This window comes from Hemiscyllium ocellatum, chromosome 10 (genome assembly GCF_020745735.1).
Source record: "Hemiscyllium ocellatum isolate sHemOce1 chromosome 10, sHemOce1.pat.X.cur, whole genome shotgun sequence".
NCBI lineage: Eukaryota > Metazoa > Chordata > Chondrichthyes > Orectolobiformes > Hemiscylliidae > Hemiscyllium > Hemiscyllium ocellatum.
This window is the reverse complement of record NC_083410.1, coordinates 112,276,522-112,290,227: the sequence shown is the minus strand read 5'-3', so window position 1 is coordinate 112,290,227 and position 13,706 is coordinate 112,276,522. Positions and strand designations below refer to the sequence as shown.

Here is a 13,706-nt window from a genome sequence, read left to right as displayed (position 1 = left end):
CTGGTTCCTTTTAAAGGGTGTGGTGTCTCCTAAGTGTTTTTGGTTTCAGAAACTTTAGACGAGAGATACTCATGTGTCTCTGCAGAATAAAACTCTGGTAAACTCCTCCATCCAAGAACTCTGTATTTTGAACAGATTGATTGGAGTGATGTGACAAAAAAATTTAGCTCCAGTAAAAATATGTCCTTAGACTAAGGGAAAGTCAAAGTCATTTACTGCGAAAGAAAGGGAGAGATGAATGAGAAAACCAAGTGGATGGAGTCACAAAGAGATAAATTTGCAACTGAGGAAGATGCTTCAAATCTAACAAAACAAAATTGCTGGAGAAACTCCGGTCTGGCAGCATCTAGGGAGAGAGAAAGCAGAGTTAACATTTTCTGGATCAGTGGTGCTGGAAGAGCACAGCAGTTCAGGCAGCATCCAAAATGCAGCGAAATCGACGTTTCGGGCAAAAGCCGTTCATCAGGAATCAACATTTAGAGTTAACATTTTGTCCAGTGATCCTTCTATAGAACTAATTATAGCAAGGAAAAGGTTGGTAAGTATGGGATTGGGGGGAGTGGGGAGATGGAATCCAGAGAGCACGAGAAGCAGTCAAGCAGCAGAGGAAGTGGTAAAAGTCAGCCCAGGAGAATCAATAGATGCTAATGGGGCAATTAGAGCTGTTAATGGGTCATTTGTGGTGGTAATCATATGATGGCCTGGTGGGGGGGCTTGGGGTAAGGGCATGGGAGGAGGTGTTCAGGCCCTAAAATTATTGAACTCAATATTGATTCCTGAAGACTCTGCGCTCCCCAATTGAAAAATGAGGTGCTGTTCTTCCAGCTGGCACTGAGCTTCACTGGAGCACTGCAGCCAGCCTGAGACAGGGATTAGATTCCCTACAGTATGGAAACAGGCCCTTCGGCCCAATAACTCCACGCTGGCCCTCCAAATGGTAACCCACCCAGACCCATTACTCTATATTTACCCCTGACTAATGCATCTAACACTACGGGCAATTTAGCATAGCCAATTCACCTGACCTGCACATCTTTGGACTGTGGGAGGAAACCGGAGCACCCAGAGGAAACCCACGCAGACACGGGGAGAATGTGCAAACTCCACACGGACAGTCGCCCAAGGTTGGAATCAAACCCGGGTCCCTGGCGCTGTGAGGCAGCAGTGCTAACCACTGAGCCACCGTGCCAGGGAACAGGGTGGTGGGTTGAAGTGGTGGCAGTTGGAAGCTCAGGTCATTTTTGCAACAGAACATGGGTGATCTGCAAAACAGTTACCCAGTCTACACTTGACTTCCCCAATGTAAAGGAGATCACAGCAGATACAGTAGATTGGATTGAGTGACTGTGGGTACTGTGTTTGCGATGGACGCTGATGGACAGCTCATCCTCAGAAATGGAAACAGAGATGTAAGGGAAGGGAGGAGTCAGAGATGGACCCAGTGAAGATGAGAGCGTGAAACTGGGAGTGAAATGGATATTTTTCCAATTCCAAATGAGAGTGGGAAGCAGCATTGATGATGTTATTGATAAACCAGAGAAAGAGTTGGGTTGGACCAGAGTAGAATTGGAATAAGGAATGTTGCATGGGCCTTGCAAAGAGACTGGGGCTATCCCATGGCCACAGCTTCAATCTGAAGGAAGTGAGAGGAGTATAAAAGAGAAGTTGTTGAGGGTGAGGATGAGCTTGGTCAGGCGGAGGAGGCCGCTGGGGGCTGGGTATGGTCCAGGCCTTTTATCCAGGAGGAAGTGGAGAGCCCTGAGACCATCCTGATGGAGGCATGGCCGTGTCAAGGGATTGAACGTTCATGGTGAAGAGGCGGCTGGAGCTGCCTATTGGAAATTCTGAAACTAACGTAACGCGTCAGAGGAATTACTGATGTAAATGGAAAGGGACTGGACAACGTGAGAGAAAACTGAGTTGAGGTAGGAAGCAGCGAGTCCTGTGGGACAGGAGCAGGCAGAAACAATGGGTCTGTCCGGGAAGTCCTGTTTATGGATTTTGGGAAGGAGGTAGAAACGCGCTGTTATGGGATTGATGGGACTGTGAACTTGGAGGTAGTCAGGGTGGAGGAGATCACCAGGTAAAATGAGTTTAGTGACTGGGGGATGTTTCATATTGTTTCTTTCACAAGACTGTAAGTCAGTTTATTCCAAGATTTGAGGATTGTCAGCCAGTTTTCTGAGATTTGTTTTGATGAACAAGCTGAAGTGGTAATTAGTTTTTGAATCTTGGTCACGTTTCAGTGAAAGAACATGAGCAGAGATTAAGTGACTTCCACAGAGATGACAATCAGGCCTCCACATACATCAGGAGAAAGTGACGCCTGCAGATGCTGGAGATCAGAGCTGAAAAATGTGTTGCTGGAAAATCCCAGCAGGTCAGGCAGCATCCAAGGAACAGGAGATTCGACGTTTCGGGCATGAGTCCTTCTTCAGGAATGAGGAAAGTGTCCCCAGCAGGCTAAGATAAAAGGTAAGGAGGAAGGGCTTGGGGGAGGGGGCGTTGGGAATGCGATACGTGGAAGGAGGTTAAGGTGGGGGTGATAGGCTGGAGTGGGGTGGGGGCGGAGAGGTCAGGAAGAAGATTGCAGGTTAGGAGGGCGGTGCTGAGTCCGAGGGATGGGAATGAGACAAGGTGGGGGGAGGGGAAATGAGGAAACTGGAGAAGTCTGAGTTCATCCCTTGTGGTTGGAGGGTTCCTAGGTGGAAGATGAGATGCTCTTCCTCCAGCCATCGTGTTGCTATCGTCTGGCGATGGAGGAGTCCAAGGATCTGCATGTCCTTGGTGGAGTGGGAGGGGGGATTAAAGTGTTGAGCCATGGGGTGGTTGGTCAGGGTGTCCCAGAGGTGTTCTCTGAAACGTTCCATATGTAGGCGGCCTGTCTCCCCAATATAGAGGAGGCCACATCGAGTGCAGCAGATGTAGTAAATGGTGTGTAGAGGTGGAGGTGAATTTATGGTGGATATGGAAGGATCCCTTGGGGCCTTGGAGGGAAGTAAGGGAGGAGGTGTGGCGCAAGTTTTGCATTTCTTGCGGTTGCAGGGGAAGATGCCGGGAGTGGAGGTTGGGTTGGTGGGGGGTGTGGACCTGACGAGGCAGACACGGTGGGAGTGGTCTTTGCGGAACGCTGATAGTGGAGGGGAGGGAAGTATATCCCTGGTGGTGGGGTCCTTTTGGAGGTGGCAGAAATGGCAATGGATGATACGCTGTATACGGAGGTTGGTGGAGTGGTAGGTGAGAACCAGTGGGGTTCTGTCCTGGTGGTGATTGGAGGGGCGGGGCTCCATCACCATTTCCGCCACCTCCAAACGGACCCCAACACCAGGGATATATTTCCCTCCCGTCCCCTATCAGCATTCCGAAAAGACCACTCCCTCCGTCTCTCCCTCGTCAGGTCCACACCCCCCACCAACCCAACCTCCACTCCCGGCACCTTCCCCTGCAACCGCAAGAAATGCAAAACTTGCGCCACACCTCCCCCCTTACTTCCCTCCAAGGCCCCAAGGGATCCTTCCATATCCGCCACAAATTCACCTGCACCTCCACGCACATCATTTACTGCACCCGATGTGGCCTCCTCTATATTGGGGAGACAGGCCGCCTACTTGTGGAACGTTTCAGGGAACACCTCTGGGACACCCTGACCAACCAACCCAACCACCCCGTGGCTCAACATTTCAACTCCCCCTCCCACTCCACCAAGGACCTGCAGATCCTTGGACTCCTCCATCACCAGACCATAGCAACACGACCCCTGGAGGAAGAGCACGTCATCTTCCGCCTAGGAACCCTCCAACCACAAGGGATGAACTCCGATTTCTCCAGTTTCCTCATTTCCCCTCCCCCCACCTTGTCTCATTTACAACCCTTGAACTCAGCTCCACCTTCCTAACCTGCAATCTTCTTCATGACCTCTTCCCCCCCACCCCACTCTGGCCTATCACCCTCACCTTAACCTCCTTCCATCTATCGCATTTCCAACGCCCCTCCCCCAAGTCCCTCCTCCCTACCTTTTATCTTAGCCTGCTTGGCACACCTTCCTCATTCCTGAAGAAGGACTCATGCCCAAAACGTCGACTCTCCTGCTCCTTGGATGCTGCGCTTTTCCAGCAGCACATTTTCAGCTCCACATACACCACTCAACTCTTCATTTGAACTCGGTATCTGTCTGACATTTAACTTACTGGGAGTTGTATGTTCTATCTCTCAGGGTGTTGAATCTAAATGCCTCAGGGTGGAGAACAAACAGCGCACACCCGTCAGTGTTGATTATGTCAACTAAATCTGAATGATGGTGCAATTTTTCCACTTTAAGGTGTGTCGTTAAAAATACACTCAAGAGAAACCTATCAGTTGATTGGGCTCATTTGTTCTAATTTATGGTTAAAGAATGACATCTCCTGGTTACTAAGTTGTATATTCTGCCTTTCCAATTCCCCCAAGGGAAAAGAGTATCATTTGGGTAACTGTGAGACTCATTACGTGACCAAAAGTAGCTTTGTAAAGAATCAAGGGGATTTTCAATTTGAGCTGTCTCGTGTCCATCCAATCTCCACAGCCTGCCTTTGTCGCCCTGAGGTCTATCACTGCCCTCTTCAAAGTACACAGTCCTTCCAGGATTTGTACTGTCAATGCTGAAACCGTGCCCTCAACATTCAAGTGGAGCTCATTCATGTCCCTGAAGGAAAACGAGGGTCCTAACCCCAACCCCTGGGTCTGGGGTGAGGGGGCGGAATCCTATAAACCTACCAGGGACCGTCCCTCACTCAATTCCACTCCCACACTGTTCCTGCGTCTGCCCACCCCTCGAAGCTCGTTGCTGCCTGATAAGGCCACTGTGTGGCAGTTTGTCAAACGTTGCTGCCTCACAGCTCCAGGGACCTGGGTTCAATTCCACCTTTGGGCAACTGTGTGGAGTTTGCATGTTCTCCCTGTGTCTGTGGGGGTTTCCTCCCACAGTCCAAAAATGTGCAGGTTAGGGGTGGATTGGCTGTAGGAAATGTGAGGTTACAAGGTAGAGCCTCTTTGGAAGGTTGGTGTGGACTTGATGGGCTGAATGGCCTGCTTCCACACTGTAGGGGTTCTATGATTTGCCCTTCTAACAAATCCCTGTATTAGCGCCACAGCTTGAGTCGGTCTTGGTGACTAAACCTGATTGTAATCCTGGGCAGATGGTTCGAGTTTTACCCTGATATCTTGGTACAACCATACAGATTAAATGTTGTATCATTGCCTGTTGTTATTCAACAAACAATGACATATTTAAAACTAAATCCTCTTCCATACTCAGAGCTTCTTTTGCTTCACTTTACATTTATTACATTTCATTCATGATGGGTTGATTAAACCAATTGCTGGTGCTTGCCCTCCCATGTGGCTGGATTAGTGAACCAGTTTCACAACTCTGTATTTGAACTCTCTGAGTCACGGTCCTGGGGTCTAGATCTGAATCTGACTGTCATTCTGGGGTGGGGCGGGGGATCTGTAACCAGATTCACTGTGGTAGAGGAAGCAGCAGCACAGCCTGTTCAAAATAACCAGGGGATGTTGCTGAGTCAGGCTTTGACAAGTGATTGGGGCATCCCACAAATGTAAGGACAAGGGACTATTTAGCCTCACTCCATCATGCACTGAGATCGTGGCTAATCTGTTACCTCAGTCCATGTAAGCACCCCTCCCCATTTACCCCATGACACTTCTAGCTTAGAAATGAATACCAATCTCAGAGATAAAAGCTGTTGTCAATCTGGCATCAATTACCATGGGAGAGAGTTCCAAACTTCCATCAGTCTTTGCGTTTGGAAATGTTTCCTAATTTTACTCGGGAAAGGTCTGGTTTTCTCCCCTAATCCTAGACTGACTGATCAGCTGAAATTGATTCACTCTCTCTAGCTCTTTGTTCCTCTCCTTATTTTGGTAAGACCAATGTGGGAAGATGATGACCTAGTGGTGATGTTCTGGGGACCCGGGTTCGAAACCCACCATGGCTGATCGTGGAACTTGAATCCAATTTTTAAAAAAACTCCAATGATGACCATTATGCAGAAAACCCCATCTGGTTCACTAATGTCCTTTAGGGAAGGACACTGCCATCCTTACCTGGTCTGGCCTACATGTGACTCCAGGCCCACAGCAATGTGGTTGACTCTTAACTGTCCTCTGGGCAATTAGGGATGAGCAATAAATGCTGCCCAGCCAGCGCTGCCCTCATCCATCCGTGAATGAGTAAAGAAAGAAAATCACCTCCGAACCTGCTACAAACCAGGGAATGCAATGCCAGTGTAACGTCCTCGTTGGGAGTACAGGTATCATCCAAGGCTAAGGCCTCCTTCCTCTGGAATGACATCCAGAACTCCTCTCAGTAACTCCAGGTGTGGTGTACTATTGTCCATGTCACTCCCTCTCCAGATATGGAGACCAACATTTCATTTGTCTTTTGATCACTTCCTCTTGTTCTTCCTGCTGGAATAACCTGACCCTGACCCCAGCCCCACCGAATCTCTCTGGACCTCCACTGTCCAGTGGTACTCTTGCTCCCACTGGACCATTCCAGCCCTCACAGCTCCTGCTATAGCACCACTGGGCACATCCTCCTTTTCACCATTTAGAATAGGGTTTCCCAAACTGGGCATCAACACCCCGAGGGGACTGGGGGGGTTGTACGCAAGCTGCAATTTTGGGGGTTATGAGCTCAGCAATGGCATCCTCCCAATCACTGTCACAGGTCTCTGTCCTCTCCCCACATCTCTGATAAATCATCCCACGCCCAACCCCATACCACTTCCCCTCTCTCAATTTTCAGTGCACTCATACTAATCTTCCAGCCCCGGAATTGGGGTCACATTGAGGAAAAGATTGGGAAATGCTCCATTAGAAAGTGTTCTGATTTTAACGTCCAAAGTGGATGCCCTCACATTTGTCCATACTGAAATTAATTTGCCACTTTGTTTGTGCAACTCTTTAATTGATCAATACTTCATTGTAATTTATGATTCCACTGACAGTGTATCCAATCCTGTCCATCTCTGTGTCGTCGGCTAATTTTGATAAGTGGCTATCTCTCCTGATGTCTCAGTCATTAACAAATAGGTGAACACTTAGCACGGCACACTAGTTCAGTCCTTGTAACTGGTTTGAATCAATCTATTCAGACATGCTATCACACACCTCTAGAGCAAGTATAACGTGAACCCTGGCCTCCTGGTTCAGAGGTGGGGACGCTACCACAGCACCATGCGAGTCTTCACAGTTCCTCATACAACAGCACTAGTCACATCCTGCTGACTGGCTCTGTCCTTTGGATCAGCCCCTCCTGCCATCACAGAGCCCAGTGCTATAGAAATACAGCACTGAGGCGGCCAGTGAGCCCCTCTATTTCCATCCAGTACTCTGCAACAGCACCTCCGCTAATCTCACTGTCTGACCTTTGTCCATAACCCTGCACAGTAGGGAAGATCTCCTGGTGTCATGGTTAAAATTTGTCCTTGACCAATGTCAATGAGAACAGACGATCAGGTCTGCTGTTTGCAGGATTTTGCTGTGCCCATTTCATACATGATGTTGTGTTTCCCAATACTTGAAGAAATTGATGCTTGCAATTCAGTAGCACCTTTCATGACCTCCGGGTGGCCGAAGGAAGGACATTTTAAAGGACGGTTGCTGTTCTAATGCAGCCAGTCAGTTCTGCACAGCAAACTCCCACAAACAGCAATGTGATCAAGGCCAGATGTGTTCTTGTGATGTTTAATGAGAGACAATTATTGACCGTGACACTCTCTACACTCTTCTTTGAGACAAAGCCATGGGATTTTCCATAACCTTCTGACAGAACAGACTGGGGCTTGGTTTAAAGTCAGGGTTAGCTCAGTTGCCTGGTGAGCTAGTTTATGATGCAGTGTGGGTTCAATTCCTGCACTGGCTGATGTAACCAAGAAGGACTCTGTCCCAACCTCACTTGAGATGGGGTGACCCTCAGGTTTAACCACCCCTGCGCCCCCCACCCCCGTTGTCTCTCTCTCTCTCTAATGAAAGAGTGGGACTACGGTGACTTTATTTTCTTTCATCAAGTGTAAGAAGTGACAGCATGGTTTTGGTATTTTAAGAACAATTGTGATCTGCCTTTTAAACATTGGCTTGTTGCAGTATGCAGGGCTTGCCTGCTCCCTGCGTACACCCTCACAGTGAGCGCCTTTTAGATATTTCTCAGGTTTTCACTTTTCACCCAAACCTGCTGCGGAATGCTGCCTGTTACAGCCAGGGTCAAACCCACCACCATTCCGGTTCAGCACACAATGCTGTCCTCTCAGCACCTGATGAGAGTTGTATCTCAAACAAAACATTCACCATTAATAGCAGCTCTGTCATACAAAAACGTACTTCACTAGGCTTAAACTTGTCCCCTCCAGCATGGTCAATATGTAAATAGATCCACTATAACAGTTCTTTGTACTCAACAAGACCCCAAACACAACCTGTATTGCCTGCAAAGGGAGGCAGATGTCAGTGAAACTCAAGAGGCGAGAGTGTGGTGCTGGAAAAGCACAGCAGGTCAGGCAGCATCCAAGGAGCAGGAGAATTGATGTTTCAGGCATAAGCCCTTCATCTCTAGCATCTACAGTCCTCACTGTTCCCTGTCAGTAAAGCTCAGACTTCATTAGAATGGACTGACTGGACCCCATCACAGGAACAACCTGCAATACAGGCTGCAATATAACTGGCAATGATGACACACGACAGTATTACCCAACAAGAGCACTTCTGCTAACGCCACAATTGTTGAAACATGATGATGCAGGCTTAAATGATTTTTTTCCCCCTGTTTGACTGGGAGACATTTCCTGAGAATATTCAAACATGGTTTTACAGTCACATCTCTCTCCATCTAACCTTCTACTGCAGCAGCCCATAATCAGTGAACAGATATTTTAATTAAATTACTTGCCCCTTTTTGGGTTCAGGATTTACATGAGACAAGAGAGTGATTTATGGTGATTTCTTGATCAATACATTTCTTGTTTGTTCTGCCAGAATTTGAGTGAGACTTTGCTAATTATTGGAAAATTAGGATTTTCTGGTCATTAAAGTCTTGGCACCACTACAGCATTGTAAACATCCAAAGATATTCATAGAGGAGGGCCAGAAATTGAGGGGCAGGAGAATGGACTGTGAGGTTAAACTTTCATTCAGGGGATTTGGGCATCACTGGCTAGTCATCACTTACTCCCTGTCTCTGGTTGCCCTTTGAGAAGGTGGAGGTGAGCTGCCATCTTGAACCGCTGCAGTCCATGTGCTGTAGGTAGACCTTCAATGTCCTTAGGGAGGGAATTCCAGGATTTTGACCCAGTGACAGTGAGGGAACGGCGATATGTTTCCAAGTCAGGATGGTGAGTGGCTTGGAATGGAACTTGCAAGTGGTGGTGTTCCCAAGTATCATATACCCTTGTTCTTCTTGGAAGAGATTGTGGGTTTGGAAAGTCATGTCCTGAGGAAGCAGCCTTGGTGAATTTCTGCAGTGCATCTTGTAGATGGCACACACTGCTGCTACTGAGCATTGGTGATGGAGGGAGTGAATATTTATGAATCAAACGGGCTGCTTTGTCCTGGATGGTGTTGAGCTTCTTGAGTGTTGTTGGAGCTGCCCCCATCCAGGGCTAGTGGGGAGTATTGTTCCTGAACTGTTCCTTGTAGATAGTGGACATGCTTTGGGAAGACGGGAGTTGAGTTATTTACTGCAGAACTCATGGACCTGCACTTGTAACCACAACATGTATCTGGTTAGTCCAGTTCAGTTTATAGAGTCATAGAGATGTACAGCATGGAAAGAGACCCTTCAGTCCAACTCATCCATGCTGACCACATATCCTAAATTAATCTTTTTCTATTTTCCAGCATTTAGCCCAAATCCCTCTAAACTCTTCCTATTCATGTAACTTTTAAATGTTGTAATTGTACCAACCTCTACCACTTCCTCAGGCAGCTCATTCCATACACGCACCACCCTCTGTGTGAAAAAGTTGCCCATTAGGTCCCTTTTAAATCTTTTCCCTCTCAACCTAAACCTATACCCTCTAGTTTGTGGGCGGCACGGTGGCACAGTAGTTAGCACTGCTGCCTCACAGCGCCTGAGACCCGGTTCAATTCCCGACTCAGGCGACTGACTGTGTGGAGTTTGCACGTTCTCCCCCTGTCTGCGTGGGTTTCCTCCGGGTGCTCCGGTTTCCTCCCACAGTCACAAAGATGTGCGGATCAGGTGAATTGGCCATGCTAAATTGCCCGTAGTGTTAGGTAAGGGTAAATGTATGGGTGGGTTGCGCTTCGGCGGGTGGGTGTGGACTTGTTGGGCCGAAGGGCCTGTTTCCACACTGTAAGTAATCTAATCTAATCTAGTTTTGGATTCCCCCATCCCTGGGAAAAGATCTTGGCTATTCACCCATCCATGTCCCTTATGATTTTATAAACCTCTAAAAGGTCACCCCTCAGCTTTCGATGCTGCAGTCTATTCAGCCTGTCCCTCTAGCTCAAACCCTCCAGCCCCAACAACATCCTCATAAACCTTTTCTGCACCTTTTCAAGTTTAGCAACACCTTTTCTGTAGCAGGGAGACCAGAATTGAATGCAGTTTTTTTCAAAAGTGGCCTAACCAATATCCTGTACAGCTGCAGCATGACCTCTCAGCTCCTGTACTCAGTGCATTGACCAATAAAGGCAAGCGATACAAATAGGGCTATGGTCAATGCCACCCCGAGGATGTTGATAGTGGGTGGTTCAATGATGGTAACACCATTCAACATCAAGGGGCGGTCGTTAGATTGTCTCTCATTCGAGGTGGTCATTGCCTGGCATTTGTGTGGCATAATTGTTATTTACCATTTTTCAGGCCAAACTTGAATATTGTCCAAATCTTGGTGCATTTGAACATGGATTGCTTCAATGTCTGAGGAATTGGGAATGGTGCTGAACACTGAGCAATCATCAGCAAACACCCCCACCTCTGACTTGATGGAGGGAAGGTCATTGATGAAGCAGCTGAAGATGGTTGGGCCGAGGACACTGCCCTGAGGAACTCCTGCGGAGATGTCCTGGAGCTGAGATGACTGATCACTTGCTTCACGTTGTCTCTGATTAACATTGCTGTCACCTTTCCCACAGCTTTAGCTATTCTGTACCTGATGGTCTTATACTCACTGACAGTTTGTGGATAACAGTTTCCCTCTGATTATACTGGAAAATGGTCTAAATCCACTCTGCTTGGTTGGAGTGGTGACTTGCAACTTTGGTTATTCCAGAATTGGGAGTCTGGATGTTCAGTTTATCAGGGATTAGCTACTTATCCAGTGGGAATGGCTGGTACCTCGACCATAACCGGGAACTCAGGTTTGCACCAATTTGACTCTTTTCACGTTGTCGTGGATTCTTGAATCAATGCAATGTCTTTGTTTTCCATCACTCGGGAAATAGGATTGTGGTTACTATGGTGACAGGTGAACCAGTCAGCCAAGAAATTGCTTCCTGTTTGCTTCCTGATACAGTTTTCTGAAACAGTTTATTTCTGGAATGACTAATGCAATTCAGACCCTGTCTGATGGGCATGGCTGAACAAACTGTTGTTGAATCATCAAGAACTTGTTATTATCTATAAGAAACACCTCCAGGAGTGTACCGTGAGGTTATCAACAGCAGCACATGGTCTTGTTCACACAGAGCCAGCAGCTGGCAGCATCAGCACGGACCCCGCTCTGTCCCAGCTGAGGACCAGCACAGACCCCGTTCTGTCCCAGCTGAGCACCAGCACGGACCCCGTTCTGTCCCAGCTGAGCACCAGCATGGACCCCGCTCTGTCCCAGCTGAGCACCAGCACGGACCCCGCTCTGTCCCAGCTGAGGACCAGCACAGACCCCGCTCTGTCCCAGCTGAGGACCAGCACAGACCCCGCTCTGTCTCAGCTGAGGACCAGCACAGACCCTGCCCTGTCCAGCTGGCAGCACCAGCACAGACCCCATTCTGTCCCAGCTGAGGACCAGCACAGACCTCGTTCTGTCCCAGCTGAGCACCAGCACGGACCCCGCTCTGTCCCAGCTGAGGACCAGCACAGACCCCGCTCTGTCCCAGCTGAGGACCAGCACAGACCCCGCTCTGTCCCAGCTGAGGACCAGCACAGACCCTGCCCTGTCCAGCTGGCAGCACCAGCACAGACCCTGCTCTGTCCCAGCTGAGGACCAGCACAGACCCCGCTCTGTACCAGCTGAGGACCAGCACAGACCCTGCTCTGTCCCAGCTGGCAGCACCAGCACAGACCCCGCTCTGTCCCAGCTAAGGACCAGCACAGACCCCGCTCTGTCCCAGCTGAGGACCAGCACAGACCCTGCTCTGTCCCAGCTAAGAACCAGCACAGACCAATGATCGCTCTAGGACAGGGCGTCGCAGTTTGTTGGGGCTGAGTGTAGGACACCAGGTCACACTGCAACCTTGGCACGTTATTCCCACCTCCCAGAAAGCCTGGAGCGATCCGATACCAATCACAAGAAACACCCATCCAACAAATGTCTTAAACATTGTTCCCCGGGAGAACATCACTCAGGGTTGGAACTGGAAGCTATGACAAAAACCAGGAGATATAGATCCAAACCATCCTGCAAGTCCACCCTCCTCCAGCCCCAGTACCCTCCTCATGGAGCAATGTAATAGGCCCCATACCAATCTGGTCCTCGATATATCCCCCACTTACCCCTCTCGTGTTAAATGCAACCTTTCCAAAAGTGAATATTTGTGTAATTGTGTAGGATCCATAGGGTTTGTACCTGAATGTTCAGAATAAAGTGGCAGACACTCCCTGTAATTCCTGTAACATGAGAAGGTGTGGAGACTTCTGTATGACTGATAACAACAACAATCTGCATTTACATCACACCCTTAACCCCAATGACTTGTATTCATAGTAAACCACCTCGAGGACCATCGGAGGAAGGATCAACACGCAAAACTGGGCCCTGAACCATAAGAGGTGATATTAGGACAGGTGACCCAAAGCTCAGTCTAGGAGGTTGAGTTAAGGAGTGTTTTAAAGGTGAAGAGGAGGAGATACAGGTATAGAGAAAGTCCTGAAGAGCTCAGCAGGCCGGCAGCTGAAGGCACAGCGAGTACGCAGGTAAAACTCCCACAACACCAGGTTATAGTCCCACAGGTTTATTTGGAAGCAGGTGGTTGTGATGAAGAAGCAGCGCTCCGAAAGCTAGTGCTTCTAAATAAACCTGTTGGACTATAACCTGGTGTTGTGGGATTTTTAACTTTGTCCACCCCAGTCCAACACTGGCATCTCCAAATCAAAGTCATGGAGGGATTTGAAAACAAGGATGAAAATTTTAAAACAGAGCCACTATTGAGTGAGCATGAGAGAGAAGGAGGCTATTTGGCCCTCTGTCCACTCCTTGCCCACTGCCTGACTGATTTTTACTTTCGAAGAGTGTGTTGCTGGAAAAGCACACAATTCAGGCAGCATCCGAGGAGCAGGAGAATCGACATTTCAGGAATAAGCCCTTTCAACGATCTATCCAATTTCCTTTTGTAAGTTACTGAGGAATTTGGTTCCATCTCTTTCACACCCACAGACCAGATTATAACAACCTGCTCCATGCAATGACTTTTCCCCATTGCCCCCAGCACTGGCCACCTTGGGATGATCATAAAACAGTGCCCTTTGTTTTCAT

General features: G+C 48.4%; 1 long non-coding RNA gene across 1 annotated transcript; it reads left to right on the top strand.

The window, feature by feature from the left end:
* Nucleotides 1-93: 93 nt before the first annotated feature.
* Nucleotides 94-12,847, top strand: LOC132819913 (uncharacterized). The gene is made up of 2 exons (XR_009645137.1): nt 94-538; nt 10,880-12,847. It is a non-coding gene; the product is annotated as an uncharacterized LOC132819913 (long non-coding RNA).
* The last annotated feature ends 859 nt before the right edge of the window (nt 12,848-13,706 follow it).